This window comes from Dermacentor variabilis, chromosome 11 (assembly GCF_050947875.1).
Source record: "Dermacentor variabilis isolate Ectoservices chromosome 11, ASM5094787v1, whole genome shotgun sequence".
In the NCBI taxonomy this organism is placed as follows: domain Eukaryota; kingdom Metazoa; phylum Arthropoda; class Arachnida; order Ixodida; family Ixodidae; genus Dermacentor; species Dermacentor variabilis.
The window spans coordinates 89286672-89314132 of record NC_134578.1 but is presented as its reverse complement, the minus strand read 5'-3'; the positions used below and the strand labels follow the sequence as shown (position 1 = coordinate 89314132).

General features: G+C 49.4%; 1 long non-coding RNA gene across 1 annotated transcript; it reads right to left on the bottom strand.

The window, feature by feature from the left end:
• Positions 1-800: 800 nt before the first annotated feature.
• On the bottom strand, positions 801-27461 carry LOC142564746 (uncharacterized). The gene is made up of 3 exons (XR_012824668.1): positions 27397-27461; positions 8062-8151; positions 801-974 (listed from the first exon to the last, which is right to left on the bottom strand). It is a non-coding gene; the product is annotated as an uncharacterized LOC142564746 (long non-coding RNA).

Genomic DNA, 27461 nt, shown 5'->3' with positions numbered 1-27461 from the left:
GCGCAGGTGCGTCAGGCATTCCGAATCTGCCATCCGAATTTAATATCAGAGTAACTTTTTGATCTGCATCAGTCTCTCATTCAGAGAGCATTCGAATGTAAAACTCTAGCTCATTTAGTTGTCGCAGGAGCTTTTTAAGGACTTTTATTTTGCTTGTGCAGCAAATCATATGAGCAGGCCCCTAACCGTTCGTTTACTTTAGACACCTAAGGTTATGCCCAAAAAAGTTAATTGCCGTATTCTTTGTAAAAACACACACAAATGCACAAATTACTCCTTATCTATAGGGTGTTCTTTTGACACTAGCACTGTGACATTAACGTTATGAAGATTGATATTGTCTACGTAAAGGAAAATGGTGCGACCAAGCAAAAACAGCCAGTTGTCTAAAAACAATATACAGGTATTATCTATTCATCGTAGCCCTACCATTTTCACGAAGAGAATCTAGATGACATTATCTTTTACTTTAGCATAAATATATTCTTGTCGCCAGGGACCCTGTGAGCGATAATGAAATGCCCATGTAGCCGTGAACGCAAAATAGTTTAGGATCCGTTTCACAAAGCGTTGAGATCAAGATGAGCCGTTGTTGTGCCGTAAGAAAGAACTAGTGTAGAAAATAGCAATATTTCATAGCTACAAAACACACTAGTAAAGGAAGTGGCTAAGCCGAAAATTTCTACGTTATGGGTGACTAAGCAGCGTCATGTGTCCAACAACCCTCCTTTCATGGCCTTACTCATGAACATTATATAAATTACCACAATGTGAACATGTATGACAGCACTTACCACACTCTGTTATTCTAACACATGCTTGATGTATATGGCGCCTGTAATAACCGTCTTCGCAGGTGCATACCCGTTCTCCGCCAACACATTCTTTCTGCTCACCCCTGGGACACTGCCGCGGATACGGCTGGCTGCCTCTCCAGGGGCAGTATACAGGCTTGTCGTTCGGTTGAGTGCACCCTTCAAAAGAAAAGAACACAAACTGTTTTATGTTTTATCCATATTTCTGTCACCCATACATTTTGCCAGTTTTATTTTTTCAGGTAAACGGTTATTGCGATTTCCCAGTTAGTTACCTGTGCATTAGTACCACATTTTTTGGCAGAATTGGCTCATAACTGAGAAAGAAAAACCAAAGTGCGAAAGAAACATTGACGATACGAGCACAGATGACTGACGCAATAAAGTTCCAGTCCTGAGAACTCGTCTCGTCCATGTTCTATTCGTGTTTCTGTTTTCCTTCGCAATGCGTCTTCGCTATAATCACTTTCAGATCCATCCTAATATAAAAGTTTAAACGATGCGAAGCTTTTTACGCATAGCGAAGCGGCTGCCGTATCAGCGGTAGCGGATGATGGGCACACTTTGCGCCTTGCTATCTTGTTGGCAGCTCGAATAACGAAGCATGGCGTGCAAAATATTAACAAAGAAGCAATGCACTAAGGCTCCGCGAAGGCAACAGAACTGATTTTATGCGTGTCCCAAACATTCCGCAGGTACCAGTAGCGCCGAAGTAATTTTCTCCCCCATTCGTGACAACGGTGCTAAAAGCGAGCTTCGAAAAAGCACTGCGCTGCACTGAGATAAATCGGTAAGTGCATTGATAGAACAGGCCGCGATGGCTCTTTTGTGAGAGATGGGACACATTTGAGCTCGCATGTAGCAGCAGCGGAGGGAGATTGATTCGCGGCACAGGCAGTAGCTTTTTTGAGCGAGCGCTAGGCCCTCAGGAAGGTAGAATAACTATTGATTGTAGGAAATTACTAACTCAAAGAAGAAAAATAAAACACAAGGGGTTCAGAAATAGAGAAGCAAAATGTATGTGGCGATCTCACAAATTGTTACGTGACTTCATAGCGTGGTTGAAACTAAGATATATGGCTGACAATTAAAACTCACAATAGTGACGAAGCTACTGATGAGTACGCGTTGACCGAACCACATCTACGAGATTTTGCGCAGCAGCGTGTTTCTGATTCTGTTCCACCGGAGAGGTACAGCAGAAGAGCTGGTTGAAGGAAAGGCGGGGGCGTGCGGATGTTCATATGGCGAGATATGAACTGGCCGAAAGGTAGAAGTGACCTCTACCGAGCATCTATGGAATAGAGGCACATAGGACGAAAAAGAAAAATACGTGACTTTGTGAAGCCTATTTATGCAAATGTAGTGAAAGCAGAGAGAAAAAGACAATTCTTTGATTGCCTCGGAAGCGATGATACTGTGTTCAGAAAATATAACTATTGTGATAAAAATTTGGAAGATGCTCAAGCTTCCCCTTTAAGAGTAGAACGCGATAGCATTCAAAGATATCTGACGGCTTCTCACGCTTCCCGCCTGCTGGAGCTTATGCAACCTTGAACTTTACCGGGAATGCTGGCCGCGAACGCTATGCACGACGGCGGGCTTTGTGGTAGAAACACGACGTCTTATATGGGTGTTTTGCCGTCGACCGCAACAATCTTACCACCGCCTGGTCGACACCGCAACCGAGCTGTCATGTTGTTAGGACTTTATCACATGTACAAATGGGTGTTAGTGATCGCCGACGCCAGCTTTGCCATACTGTGAACGGACTTGTACAGCCGTTTCAACCTAGATGTAGCTGTTCTCGATCGGCGCCTTAAGGATAACGTCACATCCCTCGATGTACTTGGCCTGCAGTCCCACCTAACCTCATCCGACAATTGTACGTTTGAGTCGGTCTCAACACTCGGCAATACACTTGCTCAGTACCTACAACCTTCAGGAGGGCGAGATAGGACAGCTATTCCGCTGTCAAGCATTTTCCTTTTTTGCTTGAAGGTTGTAACTGTTACATTCTGGTCATCCACAAACCGTAACCCTTCATTTTCAAGAACAACAGTTACTCATGCTCGTAACATGAGCTTCAGCAACTTCCCTTCATTTTCGAATTTTCTATTGACATCCCCAATATCTCTGGGACCCCAAGTCATGCACCTGACGCACAGTCGCGAATCAAGGCTATGCCTGATGGCCCTGTAAGTTTGCAAGTTCTAGGCTCCGCCCAGCAAAACGACACCAGTCTGCTTCAATTCACGAAAAAGCTCTTCACTGCAGCTTGCGAAGGTGCCGATTCTCTACACCGCAACATTGGTCATCTCACACATCGCAGGCAGCTCCACGCCCGTTGCTGCCTCACCAGTTTCGGCAGCCAATACTCGACTCACTGCACGGGCTAAGCCATCCGCGAATCATAGCGACACAGAGGCTTATCACAGGCCGCTTCCTCTTGTCAGGGATCAACAAAGATGTTCGAAGCTGGGAAGAAGCTGCCAAGCCGGCCAAGCAATGAAATTGATCCGGCACACGCGTTCAGCGGTACAGCCATTTTAACCACCAGAAAGCCGTTTCAATCACATGCATTAAACTTGGTGGCACCTATTCCGCCTGCGAAGGTTTCAGGTACCTCCTCAGGTGTGTCGACCGGTATTCAAGGTGACCTGAGGCGACGCCTCTAGAATACGTTACTTCCGAAACAGTGGCGGAAGCATTTGTTGCTACGTAGGTGTTGCAGTACCGCGTCCCTTTAAGCCTAACAACTGACCTTAGCCGACAATTTTACAGCTCACTTGCTTCTGCGCTATCGAGTGTGCTCGGCACGCACCTTCCTAACACCACGGCTTAACACTCACAGAATAACCGTATGGTTGAACGTTTCCACTGACAACTGAAGGCGTCATTGACCACCACGCTTGACAGACGGCACTGGGTCGAAACGCTACTCCTTAGTACTACTAGAGCTGCAAACAACATTCAATGATGACTTCAGAATCAGCGCAGCGGAGATACTCTAGGGTCAGCAACCCACGTTTCATGCAAGCTATTGGGCACCCAGCAAGGCACTCTGCCAGGGCCGCGCAGTACTTAAAGAGACAGTGGCGTGCGACCGCGGGAAAGCTGCCTACTTTGATCACTGACTCTTGATTCCTTCCGCCATTAACACCTAAGGCTCCAGCATTCAAGGGAGGGGGGGTAGTGCTTGCAGCGGGCGTCGGTCACTTCTCCGTGCTTCGCAATGGGGGTCATTGCCCCTTGCATTAAAAATCAAGCTTACTTCTCCGTGGGGGCCATTTCCCCTTGCTCTTCCTTGGAACATAGATGGCCTGACAGGGTCGTCACAACAGGCTCTCGGCCAAACTGCTTTTACTTTTGAATAAAAGCAGTCGACTATCTGTTCTCAAGCGGCGAAAGCGTGCATTCGTTGCCTTCGCCAAACCGAACTCCCACCAAGTGGTGACCCAGGACATTTACGTTTTTTTTTCAATCCTGCTGACAGAGACGACGCCACGATTACGTCTGCTGTCAACGCTGCAGAGCTTCAGCTTCACAGCTCTTGGCTCCAGAATTCCCGAGTTTGACTAATAAATGTAGAACCCCGTTTTGAACTTCGGCGAATCACTTCACAGACAATAAAACCCCTGCGCGTTCTCGCCACGCTACCCTCCGACATTGCTGATCCCACTGACGACTTGATACTGGGTACGCCTACGGCCACAGCATACGACAATATGAAAAGCATGGTTCTTCAGCGCCTCCAGACATCATAACATAGTAGACCCCAACAGCTCGTATCCGAAAAACTTGGTCACCAACGACAGTCACAATTCCTGCACTGCTTGCGTCAGCTACTGGGTGAGCACTCCGCAAATGAAAGCCAGCTTCCAATTTTGCACGAGCGGTTCCTGCAACGCCTCTCACTGCAAACTCAGAACGTGAGCTCGGGCAACTTTCCTTCGCTCCGAATTTTCTAACGGCAACCACCATATCTGACGGACCACAAATTAGGTAGCTGATGCATTGTCGCGAATCAAGGCTGTGCCTGCTGGCTCTGCTGATTTCGAAGCTGTAAACTCCGCCCAGTAAAAGGACCTCGATCTGCACCAATTCGAGAATAAGGCTAGTCGATGCAGCTTGTGAAGATGCCGCTTCTCTACACGAGAAGTTTGATCACGTGCCGCATCTCGCGGGCACTTCGCCCATTCTTGTTCCATCAGTCTGGGCTGCCAATATTCGATTTACTGCACGGGCTAAGCCATCCGGGGAGTCAGAGCGACACAGAGGCTTAGAACAGACCGCTTCGCCTGGCCAGGGATTAACAAAGATGTTCGAAGCTGGGGAAAAACCTGCCAAGCCTGCCAAGCAGTAAAATTGACTCTGCACACTCATTCAGCGGTGCAGCCATTTCAACCAGCAGATAGCCGTTTCGAGAGTGTGCATTTAGACTTGGCGGTGCCTCTTCAACCCTACCAAGGGTTTACACACTTCCTCGGGCGTGTCGACCGGTAGTCAAGGTGACCCGAGGCGACAGCTCTACAAGATGACGCTGCCTAAACAGTGCCGAAAGCAATTCTTGCTACATTGGTGTTGCAGTACGGTGTCCCTTGGCGCAACACTACTGACCTAGGCCGAGAATTTCAAAGCTCGACTGTTTCTGAGCTATCGAGTATGCTCGGCACGCATCTTCGTAACACCGCGGCTTGCCCCTCACATAGTAACGGCATGGTCGAACGTCTCCACTGACAACTGAATGCGTCATTGGCCGCCACGCTGGACAGACGGCACTGGGTGGAAAGGCTACTGCTGCTTAGTACTACTGGGGCTGCAAGCAACAAACAAGGATGATCTCAGATTCAGCGCAGCCGAGATACTCTAGGGTCAGCAATCCACGCTCCAGGCAAGTTTCTTCGCACCCAACAAGGCAATCTGGCAGCGGCCGCGCAGCACTTAGAAGGTGTCGTGCGACCACGTGAAATCTGCCTACCTTGAATATCGACTCTTGACTCCTTCCGCCATTCACACCTAAGCGTCCGGCATTCAGGGGCGTGGAGGAAGGGGGGGGGCGGTAGGGGCCTTCTAGCGGCCGGTCGTCACTTCGCCATGCATCCTCTTGGGGGTCATTGCCCCTTTTCCGGAAATACAATGTGCTTCCTCGTGGGGGTCACTGCCCGAGCTCTTTCTTGGAACGGAGACGGCTGCTCGACAAGGGCGCCACCACAGACACTACGAAAACCTGCTGTTACTTTTGCATAAATCCAGTAGACTCTCCCTTCTCAAGTTATGAGAACGTGTACTCAGTGCATTTGCCTAACTGTGCTCGCAACATATGTGAGGCTGGCTCTGTGCGACTTTCCAATCAGAAAAGAACATTACTTCAATCTATCTGTTGCTGAGAGTAATCGAACCCACGCCACAAGAGTTCCTAAATGACAGCAAATCACGTGTTAGCAGGCTGGGCCACAAGTGTACTGAATGTGCGCGGCTTAGCAATGAATGCATTCCACGCCAATGCTTTAGCGATCTGCGGTATAAATTACCTCTTTATGTGGAAATCCTTAATGAACGTCCCCGACTTGGCTCATTGGGTATGTGCTACTCAATGTGGATTAAGCGAGGGCACAACTTTCAACATTCACCGAGACTGCGACGCGACGCTTCTCGTCTCGGAGGCCCGGCGTGGATTTGTGGCCAGTGCTTATAGATGGCAAAATGTGTCCAGAAAAAGCGCTAAGGGGTATTGCGGACCACATGAGATTTCTCGGCGTTGGCATGAAGCCGCACGCCTCGCACACGGGGGGGGGGGAGGGGTGGCAGACGAAGGCTTCGGTGCTGCGCACTGGATGGCGTGGATTGTTCTCAGGGATGCGCGAAGGAGGAACTGCTCTTCACTAAATGTCTCAACATAACGTGTTTCTTCGGTGGCATTATGTGGTAATGCTATATTGATTCATTGCTAAACGCATTACTGTCAACTGCTATCGTTAGATAGGTTCTGCTGAATTAATATAACGCACAATATTAGTTACTGCGGGACAACCACGTATGTAAGTCACGTATGTAAGTCAGACTGTCACGTATGTCAGGAAGGGGATATTGATCCGGAGAAGTGAGGGCATTTAACGCTCGGGAATCACCACAAGGCTGTCAGTCGCCACTGTCCTACTTTGGAACCAGTGGAGAGGAGACCAATTGCTGGAGGAAGTACGAAGAACGCCGGGCTGAAGCATGTCTTCGAACTCAAGGCGGGCGACATCCAAACTCCGTCCAGGGCGCCTCGATGGCCTGGTGGCGACAGGTGGCCCGGTGGTGGTGATATGATTCGTCACTGTCGGTTTCACGGGGAGCGCAATTATTATAACACATAATTCAACGCAATAGGACACATTTCTTTAATTTTATGCAAACATATATTTCTTCTGATAATGCGCTTATTCTCCAATAACTCACTATCCGTACATTCTATAAAGCGTTTTTATAACAGGGTCACTCGCGCTTCCTTCGTATCAGCTCCGCGACCATACTGAGCATCAAAAAGTACCCAATTAAAGTCAATTTTCCTTGTGTATTCTCAGTATTTATTATGAATTGGGTATGATTGTGTAGTTCATTCATCAGGTACTTCTCGCCTACGCGCCTATGAGACAAGGCCCAAGGCCTACCCGCTGCGCACATTGAGCATCCGAGAATCACGCGGGCGTTTACATTTTAGAGGTTGGTAGTGCTAGGAAGAGGAAGAGTGGGAAAAATAATATGAAAAATAATTAAATGTTTTCATTATCTTCGTGTGTGCAGGGTATGCTCGTGCATAATGATCACGTTGTGGTAGACAATTTCTTTTGCTACCCTGACAAGGTACGTTACACGTAATGGTTCAGAATAATTATTATGCGTAAAGACATTATGCGATGAAAGAAGCCCACACTTATCTGTCTCCCGTACGAACCTATATTATCCTTGTTTGTTCAATGCTTACAAAATTCACTATTCTTGCCTATTAATAGGCTCTGCGTTAAATATAATGTTGATTGCCATGGCAGTGGCAAAACCCCCACCTTTCTGTTAAAGCTATGTGCTATGTTGTTCATTGCTGCGATTGCTTGAAAAGAAATACAGAATAAGCGTTTGCGTTGCACTGCAGCATTTCAAATGTTCTTCACGTGTTTGGAATTCCCAGTTTCGCTGCATCTAAAAATGTCTTTGCTACGTAAATTCTAAAGCACCAAGAGAATAATAATAAAAAAAAACTTACAGTTGACGGCACACGTATCCCGACTCATGAAAGGTACAATAAGAGCAAGATATAGAAACGTCATTCTTCTTTTGTCGATGGTTTCTTCAGCTGCATAATCAAAGGTCCGAATAATCAGGCATTCTAAGAAGATAACTGGAATGAATCATTTCAATGCATCCTAATAATTAAATGCTAACCTCGCAAATAAGAGACGGTTTCGATAAAACTTCCTATAACTATTCCCCGCCGCGGATGCTTAGTGACTATAGCGTTGGGCTGCTACGGACGCAGTCGCGGGATCGAATCCCAGCCACAGTGGCCACATTTTGATGGGGGGAAATGCGAAAACACCCATGTATTTAGATTTATGTGTTCGCTAAAGAACCCCAGCTGGTACAAATTTCTACGGCGTGCCTAATGACGAGGTCGTGGCTGTGGCACGTAAAGCTCAACATAATAATTTAATTTTTTTTCATCTAACGGTAATTCTGAGATCATTTACTAATTTTTGAAATGTTACTTATAGTTTACTGTCTCCAACTATAAGAAGCTCATATTCTGCCAAGTATAAGAAAAAGACGTCTCCTAGGGGTTCCAACTTAACCACGTGTTTTGCAAGCCAACTCCATCCTACAACTTCATCTTTGTTTTCAACACACCACATAATTCTCTGACGTCTTCAACTGCATCTCCTTCTGCTTGGGACCAGCAGGGTTACTCTAATACTGAAGTTCTGAATAACGTGTTGTATAATTTCACGGGAGTTGATAATCTAGCCACAATTGATGATTGTTTGGAAGTGCAAACAGACACTTCGAAGAAGAACGTCAAAGAACAAGTGCAGACTAGAGCTAAATTTTTTGACACAAGAAATAGATACCAAGAAAGCATGAAGGCAGGAGGAAACAAGAGGGAAGTGAGAAATTACACTACAAGCATGTGCCGTCCAGAAAGGAAATTTCACATTCTAGCAGTGATATCAAAAGGAAACTTACGCAAGTGTCACTAATATTTATTTTCATAAATATTGCTTAGGCTAGCTCCCTAGTTCGCGAGACCTGATTGCGATACAACGCTGAATGCTGTCGGGATCGAAGTAAACTCAGGAGGAGGAAATAACTTTATTGAGTCTTGAGGAATCCCTCCCCACCCACTCTTCGTTTAGTGGTCGGCAGAGGTCGCGGGCCGCACCCACGTTGGGACGCGAAGCCCGTGAGCCTCCACCCTTTCGTGAGCCCTCTGGACGGCCCGGAGCTGGGTCTGGCGGTCGTTGCTTCGCAGGGCGTCCACCCAGTCTTCTTCTTTGCTAAACACGGTGCCGCTTAACGCGGAGCATTGCCAGAGCATGTGCGATAGTGAGCGGTACGATTCGCCGCAATCCGGACATTGCGGCTCTACGTCCAGTGTATCCAGTGTATCTACGTCCAGTCTGCCTCTCGAGGGGAACGACCTTGTTTGAAGCATTGTGAATATAAATGACTGTGGTCTAGTGAGTTTAGCGTGGGGGAGGGGGAAGGTCCTCCTCGACAGCTGATAGTGCGTTGTTATTTCGTTGAAGGTGAGCAGCGGATCTCGGTGCTCCCCTCCCTCCCGCCACTTCGCTCGCCACGATCGCCGCGGTGCGTGAGTCCTCGCGCGCGTCCGGGCACCAGCTCGTTGGCGGTGGGAAAGTCGGGGTGCACGTCGGCCCCCATGTGGGCTGGAAACCATTTGAGGTCGTGATGACCCGCGGCTCCCTCGCTGCCGAGGACGACCGCCGCTTCCTACGATATCGAGCCCGAGGCAAATGCTCTGGCCGCCGATCGCGATTCTGCGTATACGTAAGGACGTTCGGGGTCCCTCATTGCCATGGCTATTGCCACCTGTTCGGCTACCTCGGACGTTACCCCCTTGACTGATGCTGCGTTAATGATTGTGCCATCTCAGCGTATCGAGACGGCCGCGTACCGGTCGCTGCGCCCGTACTGCGCCGCGTCTACAAATGCCGCCAGTGCCGGGCAGTTGGCGGTCGATTTCAGCAGTGCTCGGGCCCACGCCTTTCGACGCCCCTCGTTGAATTGCGGGTGGACGATTCTCGGAAGCGGTTCTACTTTGAAAGTTCCGATGACCGCCGCGCTGAGCGCGACCTTGCGTGCTTTGCACACTGCTTCTGCATTTACCCCTGCTTCTTCTAGGATGCGTCTGCCAGCCCTGGTGGTCGACAGCCGCACGACCTGTGCCTTAGTCTGTGTTTCGATGATTTCTGCTAGCGAATTGTGGACCACTAACTGATCGAGCCGCTCCCTGCTTGAAGTGATCGGAAGACTTAGCACCCTCTTGATGATCTTGCGCATCAGTGTGTTTATCTTGGCCACGTCTCTCTTGGTCCATTTTAGCGCTGAGGCTACGTAATTTACGTGACTCATGAGGAAGGCGGGGTAAAGACTGATGAGATTGCTCTCGCTGAGCTCTCCCTTGCGGTTTGTCACCCTGAGGATCAGCCGGAGCATGTTCTTCGTTTTGGACTGAGTCTCATGACCGTTTGCGTGTTATCGCCTTTAGCCTCAATTAGCAGCCCCAGTATTTTTATAGTGTCCACTCTGGGGATTGGCTGGCCGGCACTCGTGTGTAATTTGATCGATCGGCGCCAAATTCCTCATGCCTTGTTTCGAGGGCCTGTAGAGAAACAGTTCCGATTTCCTGTGTTACAGACGGAGTCTCGTTTCCTTCAGGTGCTCTTCCGTAGTGTCCAGCGCTTCTTGAAGAGCCCGCTCGACTTCTGCGTCGGACGCTCCCGGGCACCACACCGTAATGTCGTCTGCGTACAGGGCGTGATTGACGTTGGTCAATGTCGTCAGCCGGTCCGAGAGCCCTTTCATTGCTAGATTGAATATTAGTGTGGAGAGCACTGCCCCCTGTGGAGTGCCCCTCGCGCCCAGCGTGTACCAATCGGACATGGCCTGTCCTATTTTGATCGTGGCCTTCCTGTCTCTGAGGAAGGAGCCTATGTAAGAGTGGAATTTCCGGCCGAGCCCCATCACCGAGATCGTTTCCATTAGAAATATGTGTTTCACCTTGTCGAACGCTTTGGTTAGGTCCAGGGCCAGTATACCCCTGGTGTCTAGTTGTGCCATCGATTATGTGCTTTTTGTGTTGTAACAATACGTCCTGTGTGGGAGGCCCGGTCTGAAGCCCACCGTGCTATATGGGAAGAGGCGCTCTCTATGTACCGCAATACTCGGTTATGTATGGCATGCTCCGCCGTCTTGCCTACGCACGAGATTAGCGATATTGGCCGCATGTTCTCCGGCGCAAGTGGTTTACCGGGTTTCAGTATTAGTATGACCGAGGCCTCTTTCCAGACCTCTGGTACTCGTCCCGTTTCCCATGCTCTGTTGATTTCTTCGGTGAGCTTCTAGACCGACATTCCGTCTAGGTTTCTCAACAGTTTGTTCGAGACCCCGTCAGGGCCCGTCGCGGAGCGTCCGTTGAGGCCTTGTAGGGCATCCCAAATTTCCGATTCCGTGAAGGGCGCGTCGAGTTCTTCGACCTCTGTGCCGGTGTATTGTGGATAGTCGCCATCGCCTGACGGGCCCAGTGGCAGATACGTCTCCGCCAGCTCCTTTAGGAACTCGCTCTCTGTTGTGCTCTGCTCATTTTGCTTGTGTAAAATCCTATCGATTGCCAATCTCTGATTGCCTTGGGTTGCCTGTCGTCTAACAGTTTCTTTAGGAGGTTCCATTTGCGCCCGGTTCTCATTTGTCCGTCTACCGACGCGCACACCTCGTTTCATCGTTGCTTGGAAAGCTCGGTCGAGTGCGCTTCGATTTGCCGGTTTAGTACTGCTACTTTCTTTCGCAGTCTGCGATTTAGTCTTTGCGTTTTCCACCTGGCCGTGATAGAATTCTTTGCCTCTAATAGGTGTGCCAATCTCGCGTCCATCCTTTTCACGTTCAGTTCAGTTTGGACAACCCTCGTCGCGGTGCTAAGGTCCTCTTTGAGCCTTCTAAAAAGGCTGTCTAGGTCCGCATATTCGCTTGCGTCTTCCTTCCTTATTTTGCGGAAGGCGTCCCAGTCAGTGACCTTAAATTCTCTCGGTGGTGCCGCCTTGATGGGGATCGTCACCGCCAGTATGTAATGGTGGCTGCCGAGGTTCTCGTGCAGGTTGCGCCACTCGGCCCCTCGCACGTTCTTGACGAAGGTCAGGTCAGGCATCATGTCCCGCGCCACCGGCGTGCCTAGTCAGTCGGATAGCGGGGGTCTGTCACCAGCTCTAGCGTGCACATAGTGACTGCCTCCAATAGCCGCTCTCCCTTAGGCATTGATTGGCCTTGTGTAACTCCAGGCTCCGTGGGGCGCGTTAAAATCCCCTGCCACTATTAGCGGGGCCGCCCTGGCCGTTGAGGGCGCCTTCGTTATTATCGACGTTAACGACTGCCTGTGGTCAGACGGCGAGCTGTACACGTTCACTACGAATACGCTGTTTTTCAGCCAACTGTTCGGTATGATTTCGATCGTGGTTACCTCCGCTTTTGCGTTGCCTAATTTCAAATCTCATTCCTGGATAGAGCATTTGTTCGCGGCGAGCGTCGCCACTTGGTTGGTTGGTTACAAACTTTATTTGGCGGCGAGCGTCGCCACTTCGCGCTTACCCTGTTCGAATTTCGATGAGGCAACCCGGTAGCCGGGCAAAGTCGCTTCGCTATCCAAAGTTTCTTGTAAGAGTATGACGTGCGGTTTGTCCGCCTGTGAGGCAATGAACTGTAGCAGCGGAGCCTTGCGGTTTTTGAAGCTAGCGCAATTTCACTGCCACACGACGAGCTCTCTAGTTGAGTTGTTCGCCATGATTGATACCTTGGATTTGTTTAGCACCTGCAGGTGCCATGTGTACTTCGATGCGCGTCACTCTTTCCGTGAGCGCTACTATGCTTTCCGCTAGTTGCTGGACCATTAGCTGCAAAGAGCTAATCGACTGCTTTATTCCTAATAGGATGCTACTGGACTCGCGTTCCCCCAGGTTTCACTCCTCGGTCAGGGTAGGGCTCTAAGTTTCACCGAGCGAACCAATTGCTATCCTTGCGGGGTTGGTGTACATTGCGGCACCTGCTGCTGCTGTTGTTAGACTAGCTGAGGAGTGGAACCTTGTTTCCGAAATGATTCGAAATCCACCCTCATTTGCTGAATCTCCGCTTTGAGGCGCGCGCTTTCTTCCGCTAGCTGAGCTATTCTAGGGTATTCCTTGTTATGCTTTGGCAATGCTACTGCGTTGCCTTTGATCGTGATTTCGCCTTTAGCTTTGGCTTGGCCCGGTCCGCCCAGGTCGGCTCCTCTTGAATGCGCGCTTGGGAGCGTCAGCGCCCCCTGGAGCGGGAAATGCCTCCCGATCGGCTCCGCTGTCGTAGTATCGGCGTTGTCGAACGTCCCCGTCTGGGGGCGCTTGCCACGCTGGAATCGCGGGATCTGCCCTCCAGCTGTTGCGGCTCGCTTTGCAGCTGCGATTTCTTCGCATTTCTGCGTCGGTGCCTCCTGCGCCGCACGACGTAAGGGATTTGGTATCGGTGGTCGCACTTGTTGTCCGCCTTCGGGTGTTGGCCCCCGCAGAGGGCGCACTTGGGCGAGCACTGGTGGTCTTTGGTGGAGCACTGGTGGGGCCGGGTCGTTGACTCTGCAGCCGCTTCACCTCTTGTCAGGATTTGGACACACGTCGACTCTGTGGCCCAAGTCACCGCAGCCATAGCACACGTCGTTTTGCCGTCTGTATAGCGTTCAGCCTATTAGGCTTACGCCACACATGACATAGTTCGGCACTTTCATGCCGTCGAGGTGTTTTTGATACGCTTGGCTTCCAAGGCCTTGGAATTGCTTTGGTTCACGATCATGGCCTGAAACTGGGCCTCGTTGATTTCGGGGTCCACTCCTCTGATGACCCCCTTGCACGTGTTGTCCAGCGCCGCAATGTATGCGGCCACATTGCATGCGCATTCTCTTAGGTGAAGCTTGTGAACTCAGGCGTATGCGTTCGCGTTCTTCTCGGTCGGCGTGGACGCGACGAGAATGTTCCGCGTTGCGTTCCCATAAACGATGTCTTCCTCGGTCCCGTTCGGCGGGAGCGAGGCCGCCATTGGTAGCGCTTGCGCCAGGCGAATTAGACTCACTTTTTTCACATCGAGTCCGTCTCTCGGCCTCACTATGATGCGAATGTGGTCCCTCGGTAGCCGGGGGAGCCTCGATGCGGTGACGAGGCGCTTGACCGCGCTCTGCGGGCCAGATGTGCCGCGACCGCCCTTCGTCTCTGCTCGTCCCTCGTTGCCTCGGTCCGGAGCGTTCGGTCCCGGTTCGGCCTTCTTGTTTCTGCTCATAGCCGTCGTCCTGCCTGGGCGATTCGCTTCTTCTTGGGAGATGCCATCTCCCTCCACCATGGTGCCACGGCAAGGTGGTTCGACTGCAGTAGTAATCGTGCTGGCCTTGTCGGTGGTGTTTTGCGTCGCTGACGGTCTTGGCATATCTTGACGTAACGGGCGACGTCGGCGGTCCGGCGCGGCCTGATACAAGAAAGGTATTCCTTTCCTGTATCGTCGATAGCGTCCGGGAGAATACGAGGTGACCGGCGGTCGAATCGTTATGTAGGACGTGCAGTACTTCTGGACGGAGTGTTGGGGGAACAAGCAGAAGGTAGTTGGCGCAGACTGGGGTGAGAGCCTTCTTCTCGAGTAGGTTCTTTTGAAGCGAATATGAAGATAAACCTCGCCTAAATGCCCTTGAGACTACGTCGGTGTTCCCTTCAATATAGCCGACGAGGCCTTTAGGCTCAGGGTCTGATCATTGCTGTTCAGTGAAGTCTTCTCGCTTATCATTCCAAGGATGGCGTCATCATCCTTGTCTACTCGCGGCGGAGGGTCAATGAGGGCGCGTCATAGGCAATCGGCATGTGAGTGTTTTCGTGCGGACTATGAGTGTGATGTTATATTCTTGCAATCTGCGGCTCCGCCGCACCAGGTGTCACAAAGGGTCCGTTAAATTTGCTAGCCAACAGAACCCCCCGTGATGATCGCTGACATCTTTGAGCGGCCTGCCATATGGGTAAAGGCGGAATTTCGCTGTAGCCCAAATAATGGCGAGTCATTCCTGTTGACAGCAACCGGCTAGCGTAAGCTAGCACCCGTTCAAATTCGTATTTCCTCTGGACTAAGGTGGCACCGAGGCCTAGGCTACTAACATCAGTGTGGATTTCTGAAGCGGTGTTCTCGTTGAATCGCGCAGGTACCGATGGAGACTGCATGCGTCGTTTCAGTTCTATAAATGCGTCGGCCTACGTCGTTTCCAACTTAACTCCACATCATATTTAGTTAGATGTGTGGACGGCTCAGTGATGCATGAAAGGTCCTTGACAAAGCGCCTGTAGTAGGCACACATGCAAAGGAATCTACGCACTGCCTTCTAGTCGATGGGCGACTGGAACTTTCCCATGGCAGCTGTATTCTGCGGGTCGGGAGGACTCCAGACTTGCTGATGACATGGCCCAGGAACAGACGCTCATCGTAAGCGAAGCGGCACTTTTCTGGCTTTCTAATGAGCCCTGATGACTTGATGACCTCTACTACTGTAGCAAGCCGCCTAATGTGGTAGTCCAAATTCCCGGCGATGACGTCGACGTCATCGAAGTAAACAAGACACGTCTGACAATTCAACCCTGCAAATACCGTGTCCTTGACGCATGACGCACTGGAACGTTGTAGGCTGAGCACAGTCCGAATGGCATGACCTTCAACTGTTAGAGGCCGTCTGGCGTGATGAAGGCGGTCTTTTCGCTATTTCGCTCGTCGACTTCTATTTGCTAATAGTCAGACCTGAGAACCATCGATGAGAAATATTTCGCGTTGCAGTGCCGATACAATGCGCCGTGTATCCATGTCAGGTGTATAAGTCCTTCGTCGGGATCTCGTTCAGTCGACGATAACAAATGCAGAAACGGTGTGTTCCGCCCTCTTTCCTCATTAATACCACAGACGGTTCCCACGGGCTATTCGACGGCTGGATGATGTCGCCTCGCACCATTTCGTCGACTTGTTGCCTTATAGCTTCAGGCTATAGTGTTGAAACTTGATAAGAGCTGTGGCGGAGTGGTTGAGCGCAGTCTTCGGTTATTATGCGATGCTTTGCAATGGGTTTTCGTTGAATCCTCGCTGACGTTGGAAGGCAGTCGTGTTTCATGGGAGAAGATTTCTGAGCTGTTGCCGCTTACCCAGGAAGAGACTTGGATTTGTGTCGAAGCCTTGTTCGGAAACTGTGGTCGTAGGGTTAGATCCGGCAGAATAAGAGAGGACCAACACCATTGCTGATTTCCACAATATCTTCCAAGTATGCGGTCGTCGTGCCCTTGTTTACGTGCTTGAACTCCTGGCTGAAGTTGGTCAGCATCAGTTTCACTTTTCCTCCTTGCAGTCGAGCGATCGCTCTTGCGGCGCAGATTTCAACGATGGAGCAGTAGGAGTGGATAGCCCTCGATGATGTCTTCTGCGTCTGCGGGTGTTTCGGTGCGGACTGAGATGACAATGCTGGAGCGAAGTAGGATGTTTACATAATTTTCTGGCACACTCAAGGCTCTCACTGCGAAGGCTCTCCGAGGGTATCGCTTGATCTTCAGATGGCGTTATCGACTTCATATGTCAATGATTGAGCCATGTTGGCTCAGGAAGTACATGCCGAGAATGACGTCTCGAGAACACTGTTGGAGGATGACGAAGGTGGCTGTGTAGGTCGGGTCTTGAACTGTAATTCTTGTGGTGCAGATTCCAGTGGGCGTTATTAGGTGTCCTCCAGCTATCTGAATCTGAGTGCCTTCCTATGCAGTGTTAATGTACTTCAACTGGGCGGAGATGGGTCCACTCACGCCGGAGTAGTCGACTCCTGTGTCCACAAAAGCGGTGGCTGCATGGCCATCGAGAATCATGTCGAGGTCCGTGGTTCTTTGTCATGCGTTGCCGCTTGGTCTTGGCGTCGGATCATGGCTGCGTCCTCTTTACCTGTGGCTGGAATCTCGCGTCGTCAGGTCTTTGGTCGGCGTATTGTTTGCTTCTGAGCTTCGTCGAGATAGCGGCGTTTGGGTGATATGTCGATGAAACAGGCTTTTCGGCGTCTTCGTCGGCGGTGGAGGAGCTCGGCGATGTCACGTGGCCGCTCACCAAGTTTTGGGCACCGCGCGTTGACGGCAAATCCTAGTCCCATTTCGCGGTACGGGCACCGACGGCAGAAGTGGTCCCCTTCTTCGCAGTGGTAGCAGAGCGGACGAGGGTCAGGAGTGCGCCAGAGATCTGTCTTCCTAGGGCGGTTGCACTGGACGACTGGCGGGCGAGCTGAAGGCAGCGGCGGACGAAGGAACGCTGTAATTAAGGTGCCCTGGCGCTGGCGCGGATTGTTACTTTGACGGCGGGCGAGGGTGGCGTAGGTCAACGCTCGAGGCATTTGGCAATTCCACCTGCCCTTCGGGAAGAACCAATCACCGCTGAATTTCTTCTCGAACGAAATCAGGAATCGAGGCAACCTGAGACTGCGATCTTGGGAAGATCCTCTGAAGCTCCTCTCGCACGACTGCTCTGACGCTCTGGCGTAGGTCGTCCGCGTCGAATGGTTGAAGTTCGGCATAATTCGTTGGGATCATGTGTCACTTCACCTGCCTGTTCCTGATTTCGAGTGCTTTCTCGATGGTTGGGACCTCGGAAGCAAATTCAGAAACTATCTTGGGCAGGTTGCGTATCAATCCGGCGAAGAGCTCTTGCTTGACACCCCTCATAAAGAATCGAAACTTTTTCTCTTCTACTATGTCAGGGTCGGCGTGTCTGAACAGGCGAGTATCCCCTCCGTAAAGATCGCGATACTCTCGTTGAGAAGCTGAGCTCGGGCTTCTAGGAGATATTCTGTCTTTCCTGGCGCACTGCACTCATAAAGGTCAGCAAGAAACCATTTTGGAACAGGTCCTATGTTGTCAGGTTCGACTCTCGATACTCAAACCAAGTTTTGGCGCCGTCTTTTGAGCCGAAGTATACATGCCGTAGCTTGTCATTGGAATTTCAGGTGTTGAACGTGGCGATTCTTTCGTAAGCCTCCAGTCAGGATTCTGCGTCTTCAGTCGATGATCCATAGATGGTTGGTGGGTCCCGAGGTAGTTGCAGCAGAAGGGGGGGGGGGCGCTGGGCAGCCATCGCGGTTGGGTTCGCCCCGATTTTCTTGGTCGTATCAGGTAGAAGTCCATGCTCTGTGGGCAGCTCTTGCAGTTGGCGGCTCGCTCAATGATCCGGGAGGACATTGGCGTTGTCTTTGCGTACGGGGCTTTGATCACGGCTTGTCGGGGGAACGAACTAGCACCTCCATGAGAAGCCACGTGGTAGTGACGGTGAAGAAAGCAGAAAAACTCAATGGCGACACTAATGATTTATTGGGCAAGCATGCGCCCTCAGAAACAGGCTACACTCAAAGCACAACGATAGCGCTGAACGCAGTCAAAAATTCATCAGTGTGTCAAGCGCGTCGGCATTTATGCGTCACTCATCGAAATTTCTAGAGTAAGAGCTGGTGCTCGCATGTCTTCCAGAAGGTTCTTGCACTAGGTTCGGTAACAAGAGATAGCGGATAGAACCTTAGATAACATTCGGAAAACTTCCGATGCATTCAGGCACGTACTGCGTTGTGCGATAACATTTGTTAGGTGGTGAAAAGCGGTCACCCGAAAAAGATAAAGTACGCGTGTCACTATCTTGATGAAACGTGGTTCACTGCAGGCCCCACAGTGAGTGAGGTCTGGGTTCATAAGACAGGCGAGTCTTCACGCGACGCGTATTTGTTTGGCTTAACAAGAGGGCTGTAGCAGCCATCGGAAAAGGACAGGCACTGATCGGGACTCATGTTCGCAGTGAGGACGGATTTGTTAATGGTTTCCTGAATGCGATCTGGGGAAAGAAAACAGGTGACTATCACGACGAAATGGACCGTTTCGTTACATGGTTTATCTCGGTCTAAATTCTGCCATCGCGAAGTATCATTCTCATGGAAAATGCGCCTTGCCACTCCAGACGCATGGAGGAAATCCAGTCGCTGTCATGGCGGAAGGCAGCGATCAGCGACTGGGTGCCCGCGAAGGCTATTCCCTGCCATGCCACCATGACCAAGAAGCAGCTGCTTGAAACTCTGGTCACCGTCAAGACTAAATTTATCAAGTATCGGGATGATGCGGCTGCTGAAAGTGCCAGCTTGGCTGTCCTCGGGCTCTCTCGATATCACTTTGGGGCTAACATTGTAGAACTCGTTGGGGCACAGATTAGGAGCGGCAGCGATGAACTGCACAGTCAACACCGAGAATGTGCACAGCCTTTCTCTTCCTGGAGGGGAGAAAGTCCCCCAGAGAACTTGGCCAAGGTCGTGCATCATTTGAAGGGCGCCGAAACACACTTCTCGGAGATGCGTGAGTTAATGAATGAACGAATGTTTTTATTCATATTGAATGCAATATTAAAAAGGTGAAGGACAAAAAGGAGACAAAATGAAGGCAATCATCATGAACCTGTGAATTGATAACAGCACGTCTGAATCGGAGCTCTCTGGCATTGAGCCATTGCTGTGTACTGCAATAATGCACGATGGCTGATGCAAGCTCCCTAGATATGCCCATTGCTTCTGCTTGACTGTACCCGCTGCAACGTCTCACCTTGAGAACACGATGGCTGACACACACTTCCCAGATATCCTTACTGCTGCTGCTTGACTGTGCACGCTGCCTCCTCTTACCACGACTACACAATCAATGAGGGATTCAACTCAGATGCCTTCTGTGCGGCTGCTTGGCTGTAGCCGCTGCCAACTCTCCTTTCTACTAGACGATAGCCGACTCACACTCCCCAGATGTCCTCGCTGCTGCTGCTTGATTGTACCTGCTGCCACCCATCTCACCTCGACTACACTACGGCTGAAGCACGCTCCCCAGACGTTCGCACCGCTTCTGCCTTATTGTGCCGGCTGCCACGTCTTACCTTTACTACACGACGACTGACGCACTCTTCCCACCTGCTCTCACTGCTGCTGCTTGAGTGCACCAGATGCCACGGCTCACCTCGACTACGCGCCAGCTGACGCGCGATTCCCAGTTGCCCTCAGTGCTGCTGCTGGACTGTGCCCGCAGCCCCGGCTCATCACGACAACACTGTGGCTGACATATGCTCTAAAGCTATCCTTATTGCTCGCGCATTTCACTTGGACAACGCCGTGACTGATGCATGCCTTCCAGAGAGCTGTAACTCCTCCGGAATGCTCTCCTGAGCCTCTTCAGTGCAGCGTTTTATAGCCCTTTTGTATCAGACTGCACCTTTGAACAATGGCTTTAGCCCTATTGGTAGAGCTGTTGATCCTGTCAATGTTAGATGCTACACAACTAAAGGTCTCTGAGCACAGAAGTACATCAGCCATCTCGCAAGAGCCGTTGTCAGGCCACAAGAGGTCAAATAGAAGATGTGGATCACATATCTTTAGTGAATTGAAGCAGTGCTACACAGACATACTTATAGCTCGCAATGAATCAAAGCAGACAGTGCTACAGTTTACTGCAGTAATGTAGTGCGTAGAGTCCTGGCTGGCGGTTTTTTTCTGCCAATAACTCTCATACGTGCCAACCCCTCAGCGCCTAAATGCGTCATCAATCTTCAGGTCACTGAAATGTGACTTGTGTGGTAATGCCTATTGTGGCCCTTTTTCATTACACAAGGAGGGAGCGGGGCTCAAGAACATATTTTCCAAGGATTTCATAACAGATAAACGAAGCACTAGGCCAAGGGATATCTTGCACCCATTGTATTACTGGTGGTTGCCCGCCAGTATTAGGGTTCAAACCTCACACCTCCTTTAGCTTGCAGTGGTTGAGACCCTGAACCTTCTAATGTCAACCCGGTGACAAGCTTAACAAGCATCTTCACGTACACAAGGTCGTACTTGATCTCATCCTTGACTTGCGAGGAAATATTAGACATGGCCGTGAGAGCTCCACTGATGCCACCTCCTGAGCCTACTTTTGCATGACGAACAACGTTGCGGACTCCTGAAGGCACAACCTCGTTTCACATTGTTTTCCAGAAAGGATTGCCTACATTCGTCTCTGTAGATGCACACTGTGCGATCAGTGGAACCCCTTCGGCCACTTGAGTGCTGTGATTGATGCAACTGTTGGAGGGCACAGTGTGCCTATATTCACTGATGTGCAATGTTCCGTATTAGTGAAAGAAGACTACTTCGATCGTATCTTGAAGAAGAGAGCATTTTACCGAGGCACTCACCGTTTTTTTGCTCAGGAAATGAATTCGCCGTCAGTCATATCCAGAAGGCAGAGCCAGGCGGAACCACTGCCCGCAAGACTGGTGCAAGGTGCAAGGGCTATTTCGAAAATAGCTTTTTTTTCCGGTTTTTCAAATTGCTTTATGGATGTACATGTTTTCTTGAACCAGAAAAGTGCTATAGAATGCAACTGTAAGAACGAACTTTTTTTGCAAAGTGTATCGCGTAATATAAAAAAAAGTTCCTTTTTCCGGAAATTGGATTGCATAATGTAAAATTATGCGAGAGGGTACAATTCTCGCACTCACGTTACTTCTGACTGGTACGTACAAAACATGTGTTCACTCGAAAGACTACAAAGCGATCAGTAGGTTCTCTTATGAGACGGTCAGTGGGGAGGGTTGAACAGGAGTGTTTATGAAATTTGAAGTGTTTTCTTCCATGTATACAGTAGTTGAAGACTACAGTTATGTACTACATTCTGTAAGAAAGCATTCCAAATGATTGTGCAGTGTCATACGAGATCTATTCTCTATGGGCTTCTTTTCACTAATGCAAGTAAATGAACCTTTGATCCGTTCATGTCCCTTTCGCATGTCAAAGTACACGTTTCGCATTTCAAAGTGAAAGGGTACACTATTCGTGCTCAAGGTACTTGTCTCTGAATTGCTTAACCAGTGCTTTCATTCAGAACATTGCAAAGTGTTTAGCAGGTTCTTCGGTTGCCGCAGCTCTGGCCTAGTAGTTTAAGCATCCGCATCGCATGCGGGAGGTGTGGAGCCCGATCCCCAGTGCCACTGGGTACCCATCGATGAGGCGATGGGTACAAGCTTTCTCCTGGCGTGTTGCTCGGCTTCTCTGTTATGAAATGCTTGGATAATGGGTCTTTATCCCCTCCTCTAAATAAACTGATGCGTGGGATGGGGCTCGCTCGCCAAAGGCGCTCTTGCGCCGTCATATTCAACGTCTTCAAGTGGTTTTGTTGTTCACTAGCCAATGGACAGATGTGAATGCTTTGTCATTCATTTTTGTACCGGTTTTCTCCTTTACAAGGCAGCACTATTTTCAAGTGTTTTATGAAGCATAACCAAGGCTTTGGCCATATGAGTTCTGTTTGCCAAATGTAAAGTGTTTCTTTCCATGGATATAAGAGTTTAAGACTACCGCCAAGATCTGTATTTTGGAAAACAAAACATTCCAAATAAATTTGAAGCGTCTTACAAGACGTATTATATATGAGGTTTTTCCAATTATGCGCGTAAATGAAATTTTTGATCCATGCATAGCATACATTGCTTATGAAGACTTCTTTCAGTAGCTGATGTTGAGCGCAATGTCTCGCGCAGCTGCTTGTATATATCTTACTGTGGGTATAATTTGCAGTTGCTAACTATATTGTCTCAGTGGTCCTGGACAAATGACAACTGTTGCTGCTAGTGAAGCCCAGTTACAGAGTCCCTGAGGGCGCCCAGTGAGACAGCTGTTTATCCACAGACGCAAGTGCTAAAGGAACATTTCCCTTCAGTTCGTTTCAGTGACCCATGCCAGTGTGTGGCAGTGGGGTACTGCTCGGGATGTTTTGTCTCACTACAAGGTTGCTCAACTCTTTTGCAAAAGTTACGGTTGTACCGTTATCTATGGTTGCGGTTGCATCGTAATTGTACGATCATAATTGGTTGTAATTGAAGCCTCATAATTCAGGAGTGCAGCAAAAGAAAGTGATTGCGCGGCATCAGTCTCGAGCAAGTGTGTGAAAGATTGAAGTCAGTATAGTCACTCAATATAGTCAATACGTAGAATGTAGCGAAGGCCTCGTCGCAGGCTTGAGACCAATTGGAAAAGTTACTAGGGCTCGCAAAGGACTTTCTAAGCGGCGCTATGATGGAGGAAAAGTTCTGGACAAAGCAGCGAAACTGCGGGCATAAGCTAACAAAGCTCACTGTGGTCAGCTTAGGAAACTCCGCAGTGGCACGAAGTTTGTCAGGGTCAGGAAGAGTCCCGTGTTTTCAGACTACATGACATAGTATGGTGAGCTGGCGGGCCCCGAAGTGGCAGTTATTCAGGTTAAGTTGACGCCCTGCGTAGGTAACGGGCTAGAGAATACTGCGCAGACGGGCAAGGTGTGCAGCGAAATCAGGAGCGAACACGACGGCGTCATCTAGATATCACAGACATATTTGCCATTTTAAACCGCGTAAGATGCGGTTCATCATTCGCTCGAATGTTGCAGACGCATTGCGAAGTCCAAATGGCTTGAATGTGCGTGCGTGTGTGTGTGTGTGTGTGTGTGTGTGTGTGTGTGTGTGTGTGTGTGTGTGTGTGTGTGTGTGTGTGTGTGTGTGTGTGTGTGTGTGCGTGTGTGTGTGTGTGTGGGAGAGAGAGAGATGCAAATGAGAGAAAGGCAATGAGGTTAACCAGAGTTAAGATTTCCGGTTTGCCACCCTGCACTAGGAGAAGGGAAAGGGGAAGTAAAGCTTAACTGTGAATTTGTGCAGACCATACGGGATGACGAACGCCGTGTTTGGACGATCACACTCGGGCATCCGGACTTGCGAATAACTCGAACGTAGGTCGAGTGAAGAGAATTTGGTGCCCTGCAAGCAATCGAGGGCGTCGCATGTGCGTGGGAGAGCGCAAACATCTTTTCTAGTAATTCTGTAGTGACGCCGGTAATCCACACAGAACCTAACTGAACCACCTTTTTCCTTGACCAGCACAACGGGGTATCCGCAAGGACTACAGGAAGGCTGGTTGACTCCACGCTGAAGCATTTCGTTAACTTGCTGCGGAATTCTACGACGCTCCGCTGGTGGTACACAGTAGGGATGCTGTCGCAAAGTGGTGTTGGTTCCAGTGTGAATTCTATAAACAACGCTGCTCGTTCGACCTAACTATGCTTGAAAAAGGCAAACAAATTAGTGAACTGGTTCAGAAGGGTAAGGAGCTGCGCACGTTAATCCAGAGCGAAGTTTCTGGCGATGGAAGGGGGGAATACTTCCGATAACACGTCAGCGGATGCAAGATGCGGTGTCAACGCGTTGAGCTCAGGCCTCGGAATCGGCTCGGAGGAATCAATAGGAACGGTAACATTACCGATGGTTGACTGAACGTGGCCAAGCATCCCATTGCAGGTAACGTGAGAGGGCATGAGGTAGAGTAGGAAGTAATTATTCCGGAGGCATCGCGGTGAATGCAAGGACGGCAAATGGCAGCGACGCCTGGTGGCGGCGACTGAATACGTCAGACCTGTGAACAGAACTGTAGTTTCAGAAAGGGTAGCAGAGTAAACAGGAACAACGGCGGCACTGAGAGGGGAAAGGGTAGCGCCACCAGCCACGACAAGCTTGTCAACACCAGGCATGGGCACATGGGCACATGGTGCATCGCCAAACACGGAGAGTTCCGCCTGAGCGCGAGCGCAGTCAATGGCGTGATGGCGCGATAAGAAATTCCACCCTAGGATGACATCATGTGAACACGAATTCAACACAATAAAGTCAATATCCTAAGGTACGTCTGCAATGATGACTTTAGATGCGCAGGCTGCAACCGGATGAATTCGCAGTGCGCTTGCATTATTGAGGAAAAACGCTGCAGGTGGCGTTGTCACTTTACGAAAAGAGCGACAAATTTTCTGACTAATGACGCTTATAGTGGCACTAGTATCGACGAGCGCAAGAGTTCCAATACCTTCAATCAAAACTTCCATGAAATTGGCGCGGGAGAAGCGAGGAAGTACACAGGTCGACGACGAAGCAGCACGTGCCTCTGCAGCTGCGGAAGTCAGTTTTCCGTCTCAACGCTTGGTCGGCAACGCATTGGTGACGAAGATCGGTGGCGTCGTGAAGGTGAGTGAGGGGAAGGGAAGGGTTGAAAGGCGAAGTCAGGCTGGAGGTCTCGCGCGTACCCACTAGGTGGCGCGTCCTGTAGCGTATAGTACTGGGGCCGGAAAGAATAGTCGCGGTATGGCGGTGGAGCCGGGGCTGCCACGAAGGGCCGACGACAGAAGCGTGCAACGTGACCTGGAATTCCACAAGCATATTCGTCTACTGTCAGCAGTGCGCCATGGATTTACGATGGCAACTGCGGTTCTTCAGTGGTGATGTGCAACCACCAAAATTACAGTGCAACCTATGTAGACTGACCTTAACGCTATGAATTTTACGACGCAATGAACGCACGGGACCGTCTGAATTTCGGCTGAGTCCTTCATCAAGAGCAATTCCGGGTAATGAAATATTTGCGAAGCAGCGTTCGCGCTGTCCTTCTCTTCTCGTCCGTGTTTAATTGTGTGCTGGAACGATGTTTCATAAGGCCAATCACAACAAACTAGCCCAGCTGTCCATACTTAGCGATGTACTTAGTGATACAACACCCACGATCAAGACCAAGTGATCTGACTTTAGGGTGGGAAGTATGGAACCGCCAGAACGTCGAAAATACTATCTTGCTTCGTTGCAACTATTTATCGTCAAGAAGGATTTTTAGCTGGGCTTGTTGGTCATATTAACATTTGGGGGAACTACATGATGACGGGAAAAGAGAGGAAAAAATTCGAATGCGAACTGGACGATATTTACTGTCAAGTTTCACTTCCGTTGGCACGGAAGTTTGTTGAGTAATAAAACAGACTCGGCAGGGACATCCACTGTACCAAGGACTTTTGAAGAGCGAAATGTTGAGGTTCCATGCACTTTGACCACGTCTATTTCACACACCATAACTTCTATCGATGAAAAGTGTTTTCACAAACAGTAGACGCTCCGGAGCTATCAAGTACGATGCCATTTTGAAAAGGCCGCATGATGACGATTTAGTTTGCTTCTGTGATTGGCTGGTGGAGTAACCAAACTACGCGCGGGCCATGTGACTTGTTTACCAACTCTTTTTTTTAAGCTGGATCCTACTATAGCACTAATTGCGCTAACTTTTGTCGGTACTTGATATGAAAAGGACAAAGGAGGGACGCCCTTTAAAAAAGGCGTGTTGTTAATCATGCTAAATGCTAAGTCAGGGGCCAACACAACTCTCTAGTGCATTTCTTTGTCCCGGAAAAAGGCGTACATTGACCAGACTAGGCGCGGCGGAAATGTACGCCTGCTAGAACACCAGAGTGACTTAAGCTACAGTGGGTTCGCATTTGTATGCTCATTGCGCAACCTGTGGGTGCGTTCAGGAATGTTTGCGCACTTTGCGCACTCGCGAACTATGGAGATAGCTGATGCTATTTTCTTAAGAATACAGAGTGACACTTGCATGAGCTCACTGCCGATAAAACTGTTCGAGTGCAAAATTTCATTCCTAGATCGCACGTGTTTATAGCTTAGTCGTTCCGTTTAGTGTTGTTTCTTCTCCGTGTTTTCTCACGCGTTTGTTGCCTGTTTGAACAAAATTTAGCTCCTGTCTGAGCTCGTTGTGTCTCATTATTCCTTCTTGTCTATGTTTGCACTTCGAAGAAGCCATAACTGTAGGTTAATTACTCAAACATGAAAATTTATTCGTGTGTAGAATCCGACAGCGCTCTTTATATATGCTCCTGCTAATACTACTAATACTACTAGCACTACTACTAACTATATTAATAATATTATTACCATAACACTTTGGCTTTTACAACATTTTCTTATGGTTCGGTAACTACAGATGTCCCCTGGAGCTTGGATAATTTATATATTCCTATATTATTTTTCAGAGCGTGATATTTCCTTTCCTGAGTAAAAAACTGTGCAACATGAAATTTCGGCACAACATTGCATCGTATGTCATAATTTTGCGTCGCCAGTTTAGTTTAAAGGCTAGATGCAAACAAAAAGTTTTGAATATGTGACATTCGGCATTATACAAGCGTAATCAGCCTGAGGAGAATAAATTTGTTCCATTGAGGTGGAAGTAATCACTTTTCGAGAGATCATATTCAGCACCGTATTCTCTGTGCATGAACGTTGTCTAAATTCCATGTCAAGGATGCAGAAATTTAGCTTACTCGGAAGTACATGCGACTAATAACAGTGAACAGGAGCGCAACTTAAATTCAACGTGTAAAAGATTAGATCATTTCCTTACCTGCGGGTACTGGAAATGGCAATCTTGCTAGAATGTTCCACGTTGGATTATGAACCTTCTGTGCG